We start from the raw sequence: 14,211 nt of genomic DNA on the forward strand, positions 1-14,211 counted from the left end.
AAGAGAGACAAGAGACACAGGGTGCAGCCTGCTCACAATTGCGCTTCTACCCAGAGTATATGTGGTAATATAAGTCTCAATTATTCTCTGTAAACTGCTGCTCGAATACTGTAATATATTAAGTCTAGCTTGTGCTGAATAAAGTTAAATCACTGTCCCCAATACGGGTCAACCTCGAATCATTTGGAACCAGGATCCCTCTGGGATCTTATAAACTGGTGAGCCTAGCCAGGAGGTTGATTGACAGTTGATTCTTTTATAAATTATTCGGTACAAGTAAGATCCTAGGACTGGCGTGGTTAGTGCGACCGAGTCATTTAAGGAAGGAAAGCCTTCGGGAGGGTGTGGGACACTGCAACCTACCAGTAGTCATAGCAACAGTTAGTAGAAATGGCGGGCTTGACAGAAGTTGAGCATGTCACAGATAAAGAGTTCAGATAATTAAGTGTAACTGAATTAGTATAATTTCTGACGAATCCAGAAGCAGACTCATATCAGAAGGGGATAGAGAGGGTCCAGAGCCAAGTGTTTCTGGGAAAGGTTGAATTAGACAAAGGGAAACACTCGTCAGGCTATGCAGCACATTTCTGTGCACAGCGCGGTGAAGTAAGAGAAGGGGAACATTTAGAAGCACAAAGAATAAGAGAATGGGAACATTTAGAAGCACAGAGAATAAGAGAAGGGGAACATTTAGAAATGCGGAAAATAATAGAGAAAGAACTCCAGCAGCTAGAAACCAGGAATCTGAGAACTCAGCAAATGAAGGGAAAAAACCGGGAGAGCCAGGACAAGCTGCTGAGACGACAGTTTAAAAGGGTGAAAACAGAAAGGTAAAGTTGAAACCGTCACTGAAGCTGTCAGCTTCTGTACCAAGAAAAATAAAACACAAGATTACTGAGTCAAAGGAACCTTAAAGGAAGCTGGAATTTCAGTTTGTGTTAAAGTGGGTGTTAAAGTGAGGAAGTTTTCCTGACTGTGAATCTTTAAGAAGTTACAGTATTTCTTTTGTCTGAAAGTCTGTCTTTAAAAAAGTCTCTTTTTTTAGCTCCACCCACTTTCCTGTGCACAGAACTAAAAGCCGTTTAACCTTTTGTAATCTTGTCTTGGATGTTGGAAGCATTTGGTACTCTTGGAGTTCATAACCCATTACAGGGATCAACATTTCTAAGTTGCGTAAATGTGTGAAAATGTTGAGCATGTTCATTTCAATTTAAGATTGTGCACCCAGAATTGGGGAAAAGAGAACTTTGAAATACAATTTCAGTTAAAAACTCTGGTGTGAAAAGGATGAGAACAGCAAAAACAAAAAAGTTTGTTTAACAAAAGATAAGTTTCAGTCTAAGATTTAACCTTGGAGTAGCAGTTGCCATGGTGCCTGGTACTTAATTGGAATTTCCAAAGCACTTTGATTTGATTTCTTTCAATGTGAAAACTATTTTTTCCAGTTAGATTCTGTATTTTTACAGTCATTTGGAAAGGTGCCTGAAGAACAAAGAGAAAGATGACATCATTTACTTTTTTTTTTGTAAGCAAAATAATCAAAAAAGGCAGCTGTCAGCTTATTTTAAAAGAAAGTTTAAGGTACAAAGACTTGGGAAAAAGTTTCGATCGGGAAAGCTTTTAAAACATTTTTTGCGTGAAGTGACGTAATTGCGTGTGTCTGACAATGTTTCACTCTGCCTTCTTATAAACCTGGAAAGGAGTTAACCCTGTCTGCTGACAGCTGCCTTTTTTGATTATTTTGTCTGTTCTGTATCATGTTTATTTTTTTGAAATATTGGTCTGAATTAAATTGGAATTACTGAGGTTAATTATTAAATTGTGAAAAACCACCTTTCATTGCGGCCTCAATGAAATTCTGGTTATTATTTTTAATTATGTGAGGGTTTCTAGTTCCGGATGGGAGACTTTCACATTGGCAGTTTTGAATTTCTTAAATGTTTAATGCTTTGAATTGGAATTTTGTGATATTTGAGGTGATTCTGCTTGTTAAACATTTTGGTTGTACTGGAAAATCCTGGGGTTGGAAACCTCTGAAACAAAACGCTAAAAAGTTTAAAAAGAATTGGAGCTTAATCTAAAAGGCTGTCTTCCCTGATGAGAATCTTTTATTTAGAGTTAATAATATGTTACTAATGATTTCTGCAGTTTTAATGGATTTTTAATACTGAAGAAAGTTTTGAAGGTACAAAGACTTGGAAAAAAGTTTCGATCGGGAAAACTTTTAAAACATTTTTTGCGTGAAGTGATGCAATTGCATGTGTCTGGCAGTGTTTCACTCCGCCTTCTTATAAACCTGCAGAGTTAACCCTGTCTGCTGACAGCTGTCTTTTTTAATTCACCAAGCATCAACTTTTGTATTGCTGAATGAAATTTAAAGATATTGGACATTATTAATTTGAAGTGAATATTTCCCCACGGTGCGGAAGGAAAATTCTGATTTCACAAATGAGCCCCATGGGTGTTTAAACGGAGCCACAATGGATTCTCTGTTTTTGTTTCTTTTAAACAGGTGACCATGGTTTTCCAGACCGCATGAGTCATAGATTCATAACGGCACAGAAGGAGGCCATTCGGCCCATCGAGTCCGTTCCGGCTCTCTGTCAAGCAATCCAGTCAGTCCCATTCCCCCGCTCTATCCCCATAGCCCTGCAAGTTTATTTCCCTCAAGTGCCTATCCAGTCTCCCCTTGAAAACATTCAGTGTCTCCGCTTCCACCACTTCCGTTGGCAGCGAATTCCAGGTCATCACCACTCGCTGCATAAAAATGTTTTTCCTCACGTCCCCCCTGTATCTCTTGCCCAAAACCTTAAATCTGTGTCCCCTAGTCCTTGTACCATCAACTAGTGGGAACGGCCTTTCCCCGTCTAGCCTAGGCAAACCCGTCATAATCTTGTACACCTCTATCAAATCACCCCTCAACCTCCTTTGCTCTAATGAAAACAGATCCAGCTTCTCCAACCTGTCCTTGGAGCTAAGATCCCCCATCCCTGGAACCATTCTGGTAAATCTCCTCTGCACCCTCTCAAGGGCCTTCACATTCTTCCTAAAGTGTGGTGACCAGAACTGGATGCAATACTCCAGTTGTGGCCTAACCAGCGCTTTATAAAGGTTCAGCATAACTTCTCTACTTTTGTACTCAATACCTCTATTTATGAAACCCAAGATCCCATATGCTTTTTAACCACTCTCTCAATATGTCCCGCCACCTTCAGGGACCTGTGCACATTAACTCCCAGGTCCCTCTGTCCCTGCACACTGTTTAAAACTGTGCCATTAAGTGTATATTGCCTCTCCCTGTTCCTTCTGCCAAAATGCATCACCTCACACTTCTCTGTATTAAATTCCATCTGCCACTTGTCTGCCCATTCTGTTAGCCTTTCTATGTCCTGTTGCAGTCAATTGGTATCATCCTCACTGTTTGCCACACCCCCAAGTTTGGTGTCAACGGCAAATTCAGAAGTTCTACTCTGTATTCTAATATCCAGGTCATTTATATATATCAAAATGAATATTGATGCCTTAACAAGAGATCCAGCAGTTTAAAGAATTTAAGAACCTATCTGCAGACATCGCCAGACATTTAAAATAAATCCCAGCATGGTGATGATTTGGACTAAAGGCTTTGCCTGTCAAAGACTCGGACTTAACCCATTCAGGGTCAGGTGTTATTTCCCGAGACAGCGTGCTCGAGAAGGGAAGATATGGAAGTTAGCTCCAAACTAATTCCAAGCACTTGTGTCTCTAATATGAAACCAGCAAGCCCGGGCATCACTTGTTTCTGAAATGGGAATTGATGAGATGAATTGATCAAAATAAAATTGATATAAGTTGCTGTTTCAAGCACTCAAGAAGGAAAAATTTACCTGAAGTTTAAGATAGTCAAATTTTCATTAAAAGAAACTGGTGGAAAGCAGTCTAAGGTGGTCCTGTCAATTGCTGTGTGTCAGGGAAGAAAGTTTTTGGGAAATAAAATTGAACATTGACAAAACCTGTCAGTCCAACAATACTGCAGTGATAAAATGGACTCGGACACAATACATCGGATTATTTTGGGAAATAAAAAGGTCCTCTAAAATAAAGAATTAAAAAACCCAAAATGCGTTAATAACTGGGACCAAGTGGGAAGGTTTGATCTGTTTCCTATCTTTAATAGTGTATTGGACAGGAAAGTTCCTCCAGGGCTCATGAATGAGATAGAATGGTAATTAATGGGATGTGTAAAATGGAATGAGAGGAAGTGATTGAGGATGTCAGATAGAAACAGGAAATGTTTCATTCACCACCAAATGGGAATCATTTCCTCAGTTGAATTGGAATAAATTACTTGTGTACGATTCACTGAAAGGTCTCAATCTGGGATTAATGAACAGTCTCGGGAAAGGCAGGAAAGTGCAGTTGAAAAGAGTCAATTGATAGTTTTCTCTTGGAGAGGTTTGTGTCCTTGCCTGTGAACTTTGTAAGAAAACTTCATTTGATAGACTGGCCACTACCCGAGACATCGGGACCATACAGTGGGAGGTGAGCAAAGATCTCCAGACACCTCACCATCTTTTGATGAGATCACCTGAAAGCCCATGAATGGTTCGTATCGGATGGCACGTGTGGCAGGATATTGTGTGTGGACAGATGTGATTTGTTACATAGGAAGCAATTAGCATGTGGAAATGTGTGGTGAATTTACACTGAAGAACGGGTCTCGGACATATTCAGTTATTGACAGCAGCACGACATGAAATGGTTAATGTGGCTCAGGAGAGTGAGACAACTTTTAAAGCACTGACACATACTCCATCGAGAAACTATCTAATTCATGAAACAATCAGGATAGAGTTAAAGACCCTGGTACCTGTCAGAGGGATTGAAACTGAAGTTGAAGCAGAGAGTGACATAGAATTCGGATTGGGACAATTGAGGGCTAGAGAGAGATCATACTTAGTAAGAATTATCCACAAGATGGATACCCAAGGCATATTACACTAGTTTAAAAGCATGATTATTCAAGAATCGGCGTGCATTGACTAACAGTTCCATAATACACACTTAAACCTACAACTAATAATGCTTATTTCATTTCATCCATGTTAGCTACTGGGAATCTGAAATGGAGATTTCTCAGGATTCTTACACCCGAGAGACGGAGAGAGAGAGAGACAGGGTGCAGCCTGCTCACAGCTGCGCTTCTACCCAGAGTATAAGTGGTAATATAAGTCTCAATTATTCTCAGTAAACTGCTGCTCGAATACTGTAATGTATTAAGTCTTGCTTGTGCTGAATAAAGTTAAATCACTGTCCCCAATACGGGTCAACCTCGAATCATTAGGGACCGGGGTCCCTCTGGGATCTTACACCATGCACGTGCTTCCCTGGTCCTTCTAGGTGGTGGAGGTCGTGGGTTTGGCAGGTTGTCAAAGAAGCCTCATCAAGTTGCAGATGTTTAAAGTCCCTCTCCATCGCCCCTCCCACCTCTCTCTCTCCTCCCATAGAGGCCAGAATCTTGTGTAGGCCCAGGCCAGGTGCCGGATTCCCTTCCCTGAAGGACATCAGTGAACCAGTTGGGTTTTACGACAATCCAGCAGCTGTCACTTGTTTCTGCTGCTGGCCCCACAAATGACCAGATTCATTGAGCTCAATTTCACAACCTGCCTTTGTTTTATTGCGGCTTCTCTCTCACGCTCCCTTTTTCCTGTTTTAAATTCATTTTGCAGGGTATTGGAAGGGGCAGATTTGCAGACAGGAAGATTAAACCAAACATCACATCAAGATCTGACAGAGTCACTCGATTCATCAGGAACTGAATTTCATCAGCCTTTGAACATGGAAGCAAAAAGCACCATTCACAGTGGGGAGAAACCGTACACGTGTTGTGTGTGTGGACGAGGATTCAGCCAATCACTTGGCCTGTCAAGACACAAGCGCAGTCACACCGCGGACAAACCGTGTAAATGTGGGGATTGTGGGAAAGGATTCAATTACCCGTCCCAGCTGGAAACTCATCGGCGCAGTCACACTGGGGAGAGGCCGTTCACCTGCTCCCTGTGTGGGAAGGGATTCACTCAATCATCCAACCTGCTGACACACCAGCGAGTTCACAAGTGACTGTGGGGGTTGGATTCTGTTGTTTTTGCTGCTGTTAATCACATCCAGGACTGAACCATGTTCATTCTGACAGTTGGGGTTTGTTTCTGCTGATGTTAATAACCCCTATAACTGGGCTGGAATTTAATATCCTCGATATATGTTAAATAAATCAGTTTTGTTTTAAACACATTGTTGTAGATTTTCTTCTTTCCCACCTGAGTGTTTAGCATCACCTGGCTGGAGCTCAGAAAGGACAATCTGGGGGAGGATCGTACGGCGGGAACAGAACTTCAGCCTGGACACAGTCCTTCAGGGCCACACCGAGAGGGGCAAACGGCACTTTGGTCTTTCTCGTCTCTCTTCACTGACAGCAAAGTCTCTGTCCAGGTTAATCTTGAGGTGTGTAAGAAATGTGTCCCAACCGCTCTCTTCCGTGGTTCAGAGCTCCTAGGCACAGAACAGAAGGCTCCTTTCCAACTGTATTTAGGTTTTTTAAAAATTCGTTCGTGGGATGTGGGCGTCGCTGGATGGCCCAGCATTTATTGCCCATCCCTAATTGCCCTTGAGAAGTGGGTGGTGAGCCACCTTCTTGAACCGCTGCAGTCCGTGTGGTGAAGGTACTCCCTCAGTGCTGTTAGGGAGGGAGTTCCAGGATTTTGACCCAGCGCCGATGAAGGAACGGCAATATATTTCTAAGTCAAGATGGTGTGTGACTTGGAGGGGAACTTGGAGTGGTGGTGTTCCCGTGCGGCTGCAGCCCTTGTCCTAGGTGGTGGGGGTCGCGGGTTTGGGAGGTGCTGTCGCAGGTTCAGGAAGAACAACGGTGAATGCTGGAAACGTGCTGTTGAATCAGAGATTGGTGTAAAACCGCAATCTGTTCCTTACTGAAAGTGAAAGAGGTTTAAGTTTTCAGTCTAAAAATGACTGGTAATTATTCTACGAAAGCTTTAACGTGTTTGTGCGACAGTTCTGAGTCTAACATCTAAAGGCAGACATTAATTCATTTAACATAAACCCATTTAAAATAAATAGGTTAAAGTCTGCATTAAAATAGCAGACAGAGGAGTTCACAGGAGCCTGTTAACTGCTGGTACAATTATACAACAGACATTGGATTTCCAGATAAAGAAGGACCGATGAGTTTCCAGCTCAGATGGGTAATTGAATCCCTTCCCACAGTCCCCACATTTCCACGGTTTCTCCGTGGTGTGGGTGTCCTTGTGTCTCTCTAGGTTGGGTGATCAGTTGAAGCTTCGTCTACACACAGAACACATGTACGGTTTCTCCCCGCTGTGAAGTTTTTTCAGGCTGTGTAACTGGTTAAAGCTCTTTCCACAGTCAGTGCACTGGAACACTCTCACTCGGGTGTGTGCGTCTCGGTGCTTTTCCAGTCACACTGAAGATTGAAATCTTTTCCCACAGGCAGAACAGACATACATTTCCCCTTCCACATTCAAAGGCCGATGATATTCGGGTCCTGATGAATGTAGTGACTCTGTCAGATCTTGACGTGATCACAGAAACCCCACAGTGCAGATAGAGGCCATTTCGGCCCATCGAGCCTGCACCGACACATATCCCACCCGATCCCCGTAACCCCTACACCGACACATATCCCACCCGATCCCCGTAACCCCTACACCAACACATATCCCACTCTATCCCCGTAACCCCACGTATTTAATCCCCCTAACACTAAGGGTCAATTTATCATAGCCAATCAACCTAACCCGCACATCTTTGGACTGTGGGAGGAAACTGGAGCACCCGGAGAAAACCCATGCAAACACGGGGAGAATGTGCAAACTCCACACAGTCACCCGAGGCCAGATTCGAACCCGGGTCCCTGGCGCTGTGAGGCAACAGTGCTAACCACTATGCGGTCTGTAAATGCTGCCCTTCTCACAGCCTGTAAAAGGAGTTTACAAAAGACATCACCGTGAGTCCAGGATAGAAATTGACAACAACAGAAAATGCTGGAAAAACTCAGCAGGCCAGGCAACATCCGTGGAGAGAAAATAGAGTCAACGTTTCAGGTCGAAATCCTTTGTCAAGACTGAAAAAACACAGGAAATGAAACAGATTAAAAGGCCAGTTTGGGGGCTGGGAGAGAACAAAAGAGAAGTGAAGAGACATTAAGAGGTATTCAAACCGAGACAAGATGGTGATCGGACTAGTGGAGACAAAAGACAGCTCAAGGTTAGGTGTGAAATGCGCTGGCAGAATGGGAGACAGCTGCCATGTGGGAGAGAAAAAAAAAGGGATTGGGGGGGGGGGGGGGGGGGGCGTGGAGGGGAGAAGGGCCAAAACAAAGGTGTGGATAAAAAATATAAGTAAAAATGTAATAGGGGCCGAAGTTATGATCTGAAATTGTTGAACTTGATATCGAGTCTGGAAGGCTGTAAAGTGCCTAATCGGAAGATGAGGTGCTGTTCCTCGAGCTTCCATGGAACAATGCAAGAGCCCAAGTACAGTGAGGTCCGAGTGGGAGTGGAGCGGTGAATTAAAATGACAGGCGACTGGAAGCTCGGGGTCATCCTTACGGACTGAACGGAGGTGTTCCGCAAAGCAGTCACCCAATCTGCGTTTGGTCTCCCCAATGTAGAGGAGACCACATCGTGAGCAGCGAATACAGTATACTAAATTGCAAGAAGTACAAGTAAATCGCTGTTTCACCTGGAAGGGGTGTTTGGGGCCCTGGACAGTGGGAAGGGGGGAGGTATAAGGGCAGGTGTTGCATCTCCTGCGCTTGCACGGGAAGGTGCCAGACGAAGGGGTGCTGGGGGTGACAGAGGAGTGGACTAGGGTGTCTTGGAGGGAGCGGTCCCTATGGAATGCTGAAAGGGGAGGGGAGGGGAAGATGAGTTTGGTGGTGGGATCACGTTGGACGTGGCGGAAATGGCGGAGGATGATCCATTGAATGTGGACACTGGTGGGGTGAAAGGTGAGGACAAGGGAAACCCTATCGTGGTTCCGGGAGGGAGGGGCAGGGGTGAGGGCAGGAGTGCGAGAGATAGAACGGACACGGTCGAGGGCCGTGTCGACCATGGTAGAGGGGAATCCTCGGTTGAGGAAAAAGGAAGACATGTCGGAAGCACTGGTGTGGAAGGTGGCATCGTCAGAGCAGATGCGGCGGATACAGAGTAACTGGGAGAATGGAATAGAGTCCTTAAAGGAGGCGGGGTGGGAGGAAGTGTAGTCCAGGTAGCTGTGGGAGACTTGTACTGAATGTTGGTCAATAACCTACCCACAGAGATGGAGACGGAGAAGTCGAGGAAGGGAAGGGAAGAGTCGGAGATGCACCATGTGAAGCTGAGGGAAGAGTGGAAATTGGAGGCAAAGTGAATAAAATTGACAAGGTTCTCTCCTTCTGGTTCCTGGCCAAGGGGGCCGCGCATGCGCCCTGCTGCCCCCTGAGCCTCTCAAGATGGCGGCCGTTGCCCCGGGCCTGTCACCGGGAGAAAGCCCTGCAGCTGCCGCCCTGCTCGGGGCAAACGCCCAGGCCGGAGGCTCTTGTTCGGGGCCTGAGGCCCACCCCGGGTGTTTGTGAAGCGGATAATGTTGAGTGTTTTAACAATGGGGCCTGGGGCCGCACTCGGGGTGTGAACAGCCTGCGTCCCCCCGGGGTTCACGAATCCGCTCCCTGAGCTCGGGGTGTGAGCGGCCCGCGTCCCCCCGGGGTTCACGAACCCGCTCCCTGAGCTCGGGGTGTGAGCGGCCCGCGTCCCCCCGGGGTCCATGATCCCGCTCCCTGAGCTCGGGGTGTGAGCGGCCCGCGTCCCCCCGGGGTTCATGAACCCGCTCCCTGAGCTCGGGGTGTGAGCGGCCCGCGTCCCCCCGGGGTTCATGAACCCGCTCCCTGAGCTCGGGGTGTGAGCGTCCCGCGTCCCCCCGGGGTTCATGAACCCGCTCTCTGAGCTCGGGGTGTGAGCGGCCCGCGTCCCCCCCGGGGTTGATGAACCCGCTCCCCGAGCTCGGGGGGTGAGCGGCCCGCGTCCCCCCGGGGTTCATGAACCCGCTCCCGAAGCTCGGGGTGTGAGCAGCCCGCGTCCCCCCGGGGTTCATGAACCCGCTCCCGAAGCTCGGGGTGTGAGCGGCCCGCGTCCCCCCGGGGTTCATGAACCCGCTCCCTGAGCTCGGGGTGTGAGCGTCCCGCGTCCCCCCGGGGTTCATGAACCCGCTCGGGGTGTGAGCGGCCCGCGTCCCCCCGGGGTTCATGAACCCGCTCCCTGAGCTCGGGGTGTGAGCGGCCCGCGTCCCCCCGGGGTTCATGAACCCGCTCCCCGAGCTCGGGGTGTGAGCGGCCCGCGTCCCCCCGGGGTTGATGAACCCGCTCCCCGAGCTCGGGGTGTGAGCGGCCCGCGTCCCCCCGGGGTTGATGAACCCGCTCCCCGAGCTCGGGGTGTGAGCGGCCCGCGTCCCCCCGGGGTTCAGAAACCCGCTCCCTGAGCTCTCTCACCTGAAGTGTCAGCGGCTGCTGTTAAGGTCCGCGCATGCTCAGCTCACCATCTGTTGTTCAGGCTTAAAGGTCAAGCCCCGCCCTACTCTTCCTATTGGTCCGGAGCTTCCGTCAAACTCCCGGGCAGTGTGAGCTGAGCATGCGCGGGCCTTGGCAGCAGCTGCTGACACATCAGGTGAGAGAGCTCAGGGAGCGGGTTCATGAACTCCGGAGGGACGCGGGCTGCTCACACCCCGCGCTCAGGGAGCGGGTTCATGAACTCCGGAGGGACGCGGGCCGCTCGCACCCCGCGCTCAGGGAGCGGGTTCATGAATCCCGGGGGGACGCGGGCCGCTCACACCCCGAGCTCAGGGAGCGGGTTCATGAACCCCGGGGGGACGCGGGCCGCTCACACCCCGAGCTCAGGGAGCGGGTTCATGAACCCCGGGGGGACGCGGGCCGCTCACACCCCGAGCTCGGGGAGCGGGTTAACTAACTGGCTTCTCGTGTCGTTACTGAAGATGATTGGTTGTTGCACTGGATGCTTGTCCACCCTTGAAAGATTCATTGACAGCAGTCTTGCAATATGGGTCATTGAATTGCGTGATGGAGAGCGATTGAAAATATTGTCAATGCCTGCAGATATAAACTATCTTTGTATGATGTTGACTTATTGGCCTTTTGCTCGTGGTCTGTGGAGTATGGAATGGAATGATGAGCAAACCTAAATCCACTGTTCTGATCCAATGAGATTTCTGCTTGACCATCTGTCCGCCTTGTGCGTAAGCAACACAGAAGTTTGGTTAACTGGCATTGGGCTAGATTTGCAATACTTGTGCAAGAGGTGAAACTTGTATAGAATGTTTTGTGCTGCTACCTTTTGTAATTCTTCTACACCTGTATGACAATGTAATGGTTGACTGTAGACTTGTGAACAACATAAATAAATACATAAAGCAAAAACCAAATAAAATAAACCCGAGTGCGGCCCCAGGCCCCATTATTAAAACACTCAACATTATCCGCCCGCCGCTTCCCGGTTTCTCCCGATTCGCTCAGCAAAGGGGCCCCGCGCCAAACTCCGGGACAGACAGGAAGTGAGGGAGCGTCTGTAAATGGAGGAGAAATGGTCAGGGCGCGTCTGTAAATGGAGGAAAAATGGAGACCGGTCAGGGAGCGTCTGTAAATGGAAGAGAAATGGTGACTGGTCAGGGAGCGTCTGTAAATGGAGGAGAAATGGCGACTGGTCAGGGAGCATCTGTAAATGGAGGAGAAATGGCGACTGGTCAGGGAGCATCTGTAAATGGAGGAGAAATGCTGACTGGTCAGGGAGCGTCTGTAAATAAAGGAGAAATTATTCCTTATTTTGGGGCTTGGTTTGTGTGAATAAATGTATCACTAATTTCAATTAGACTCTTTTCCATGACCCAGCTTCTTTAAATACTGGGTGGAAAGGGGCCGGACTCTCAGGAGGCTCCACACCTCTGGCTGCTCCTGCGTAAGTGATCTGCCTTTAGATTAATGTGTATCTGTTGTGTGTGTGTTTAACAAAGTGCCCGAAGCAGTTCATAAGGTGGGGAACCAGTGAGTGTAGAACTGAACCCAGCCAGAGTCGGCACCTTCAGGGGAGGATAGGGAGGGGAACCAGTGAGTGTAGAACTGAACCCATTCAGATTCAGCAGCTTCAGGGGAGGAGAGAGAGGGGAACCAGGGAGTGCAGAACTGAACCCAGCCAGAATCAGCACCTTCAGGGGAGGAGAGGGAGAGGAACCAGTGAGTGTAGAACTGAACCCAGCCAGAGTCAGCACCTTCAGGGGAGGAGAGGGAGAGGAACAAGTGAGTGTAGAACTGAACCCAGCCAGAGTCAGCACCTTCAGAGGAGGAAGAAAAATGGGTGCAGAGGAAAAAATGTTGGAGATTATGCAATGGGTTTGGATTTCAGCACAGTGAGGAGGGAGAGTGTGTGGGACAGGGATTTACAGCTTTAGGGGAACAAGAGAGGAAAGAATGTTCCATAGAAACTAGAACTGACTTCTTTATTTCTATCCTGTACTTAGTGATGACTTTTGTAAACTCCTTTTACAGGGTATTAGAAGGGGAGGATTTGCACACGGGGAACTCAAACCCCGTCAAGATTTGACAGAGTCACTCAATTCATCAGGACCTGAATATCATCCTGGCTTTTGTAAACTCCTTTTACAGGCTGTGAGAAAGGCAGCATTTACAGACCGCAAACTCGAACCAAACATCGCATCAAGATCTGACAGAGTCACTCCATTCATCAGGACCTGAATATCATCGGCCTTTGAATGTGGAAGGAGAAATGTTTGTCTGTTCTGTCTGTTGGGAAAGATTTCAAACATCAGTGTGACTGGAAAAGCACCGAGACACACACACCCGAGTGAGAGTGTTCCAGTGCACTGACTGTGGAAAGAGCTTTAACCAGTTACACAACCTGAAAAAACATCGCACCATTCACAGCGGGGAGAAACCGTACACGTGTTCTGTGTGTGGACGAGGCTTCAACTGATCATCCAACCTGGAGAGACACAAGGACACCCGCACCGTGGAGAAACCGTGGAAATTTGGGGACTGTGGGAAGGGATTCAATTACCCATCTGAACTGGAAAAACATCGGCGCAGTCACACTGGGGAGAGGCCGTTCACCTGCTCCGTGTGTGGGAAGGGATTCACTCTGTCATCCACCCTCGCTGCACATCACCTTGTTCACACTGATAAGAGACCATTTAATTGTGCTGACTGTGAGCAGAGCTTTAAAAGCAGAAGGGATCTGCTGAAACACCAACGCACTCACACTGGGGAGAGACCGTTCACCTGCTCCACATGTGGGAAGGGATTCACTCGTTCATCCCACCTTCTGACACACTGACATATTAACACCGGGGAGAGGCCATTTCCCTGCTGTGTGTGTGGGAAGGGATTCACTCAGTCATCTAACCTGCTGAAACACCAGCGAGTTCACAAGTGACTGCAGGGGTTGGATTCTGCTGTTATTGCTGCTGTTAATCACATCCAGGACTGAACCATGTTTATTCGGACAGTTGGAGTTTGTTTCTGCTGATAATAACCCCTATAACTAGGTTGGATTTTAATATTTTGATACTTGTCAAATAAATCAGCTTTGTTTCAAACACACAGTGTGTCGAGTCCTTGATTTCTCCAAGATAAGAGGAGACTAATTGATGTCCTGTTACCGACTGCTCCATTTTTGGGCCTTTTCTGCTTTCTAACTCTAGATTATTTCAGTTCTCATACCTTCGGTTACTCTCATGGACAAGTCCCAGCTCCCCAAACCTTCCAGAGTGCCTCTCCTAGCCTTGGTATCCAGGGAAGGTATCGGTAACACGCCTGGGATCACTAAGCACAAAACCAAGTCTGTGAATCACTTTCAGCTACTGGGCTTAGTGTGTGACCCACAGCATCTCTCTCCCCTTCGATGTGTGAATAGAGCATCACGCCTCAGAACCTGGTTTTAAATTTAAATGCACTCAGCAAATGTATTGAACAAGAGATGAACAAGTAAACAGATCACGGCCCAATCCTCCAGCTCTATATTGTAGGCCGATGAGACTCTGTTAAGGTGCCATGTGCTGCTGGACCGCTCTGCATTGAGCCTGTAATGAAAATAACTGAAGATTTGTCCCAGTGTAACCTTTGCTGTCAGGAATTGA

General features: G+C 47.7%; 1 pseudogene; it reads left to right on the forward strand.

Annotated features, from left to right (window-relative positions):
- Window positions 1–13,675, forward strand: part of LOC147119282 (uncharacterized) — a 48,984-nt pseudogene extending 35,309 nt beyond the window's left edge.
- Window positions 13,676–14,211: the final 536 nt, after the last annotated feature.

The sequence above is a fragment of the Somniosus microcephalus genome, chromosome 4 (assembly GCF_052327205.1).
Source record: "Somniosus microcephalus isolate GS21.2 chromosome 4, FLI_Smic_1.0, whole genome shotgun sequence".
Classification (NCBI taxonomy): Eukaryota; Metazoa; Chordata; class Chondrichthyes; order Squaliformes; family Somniosidae; genus Somniosus; species Somniosus microcephalus.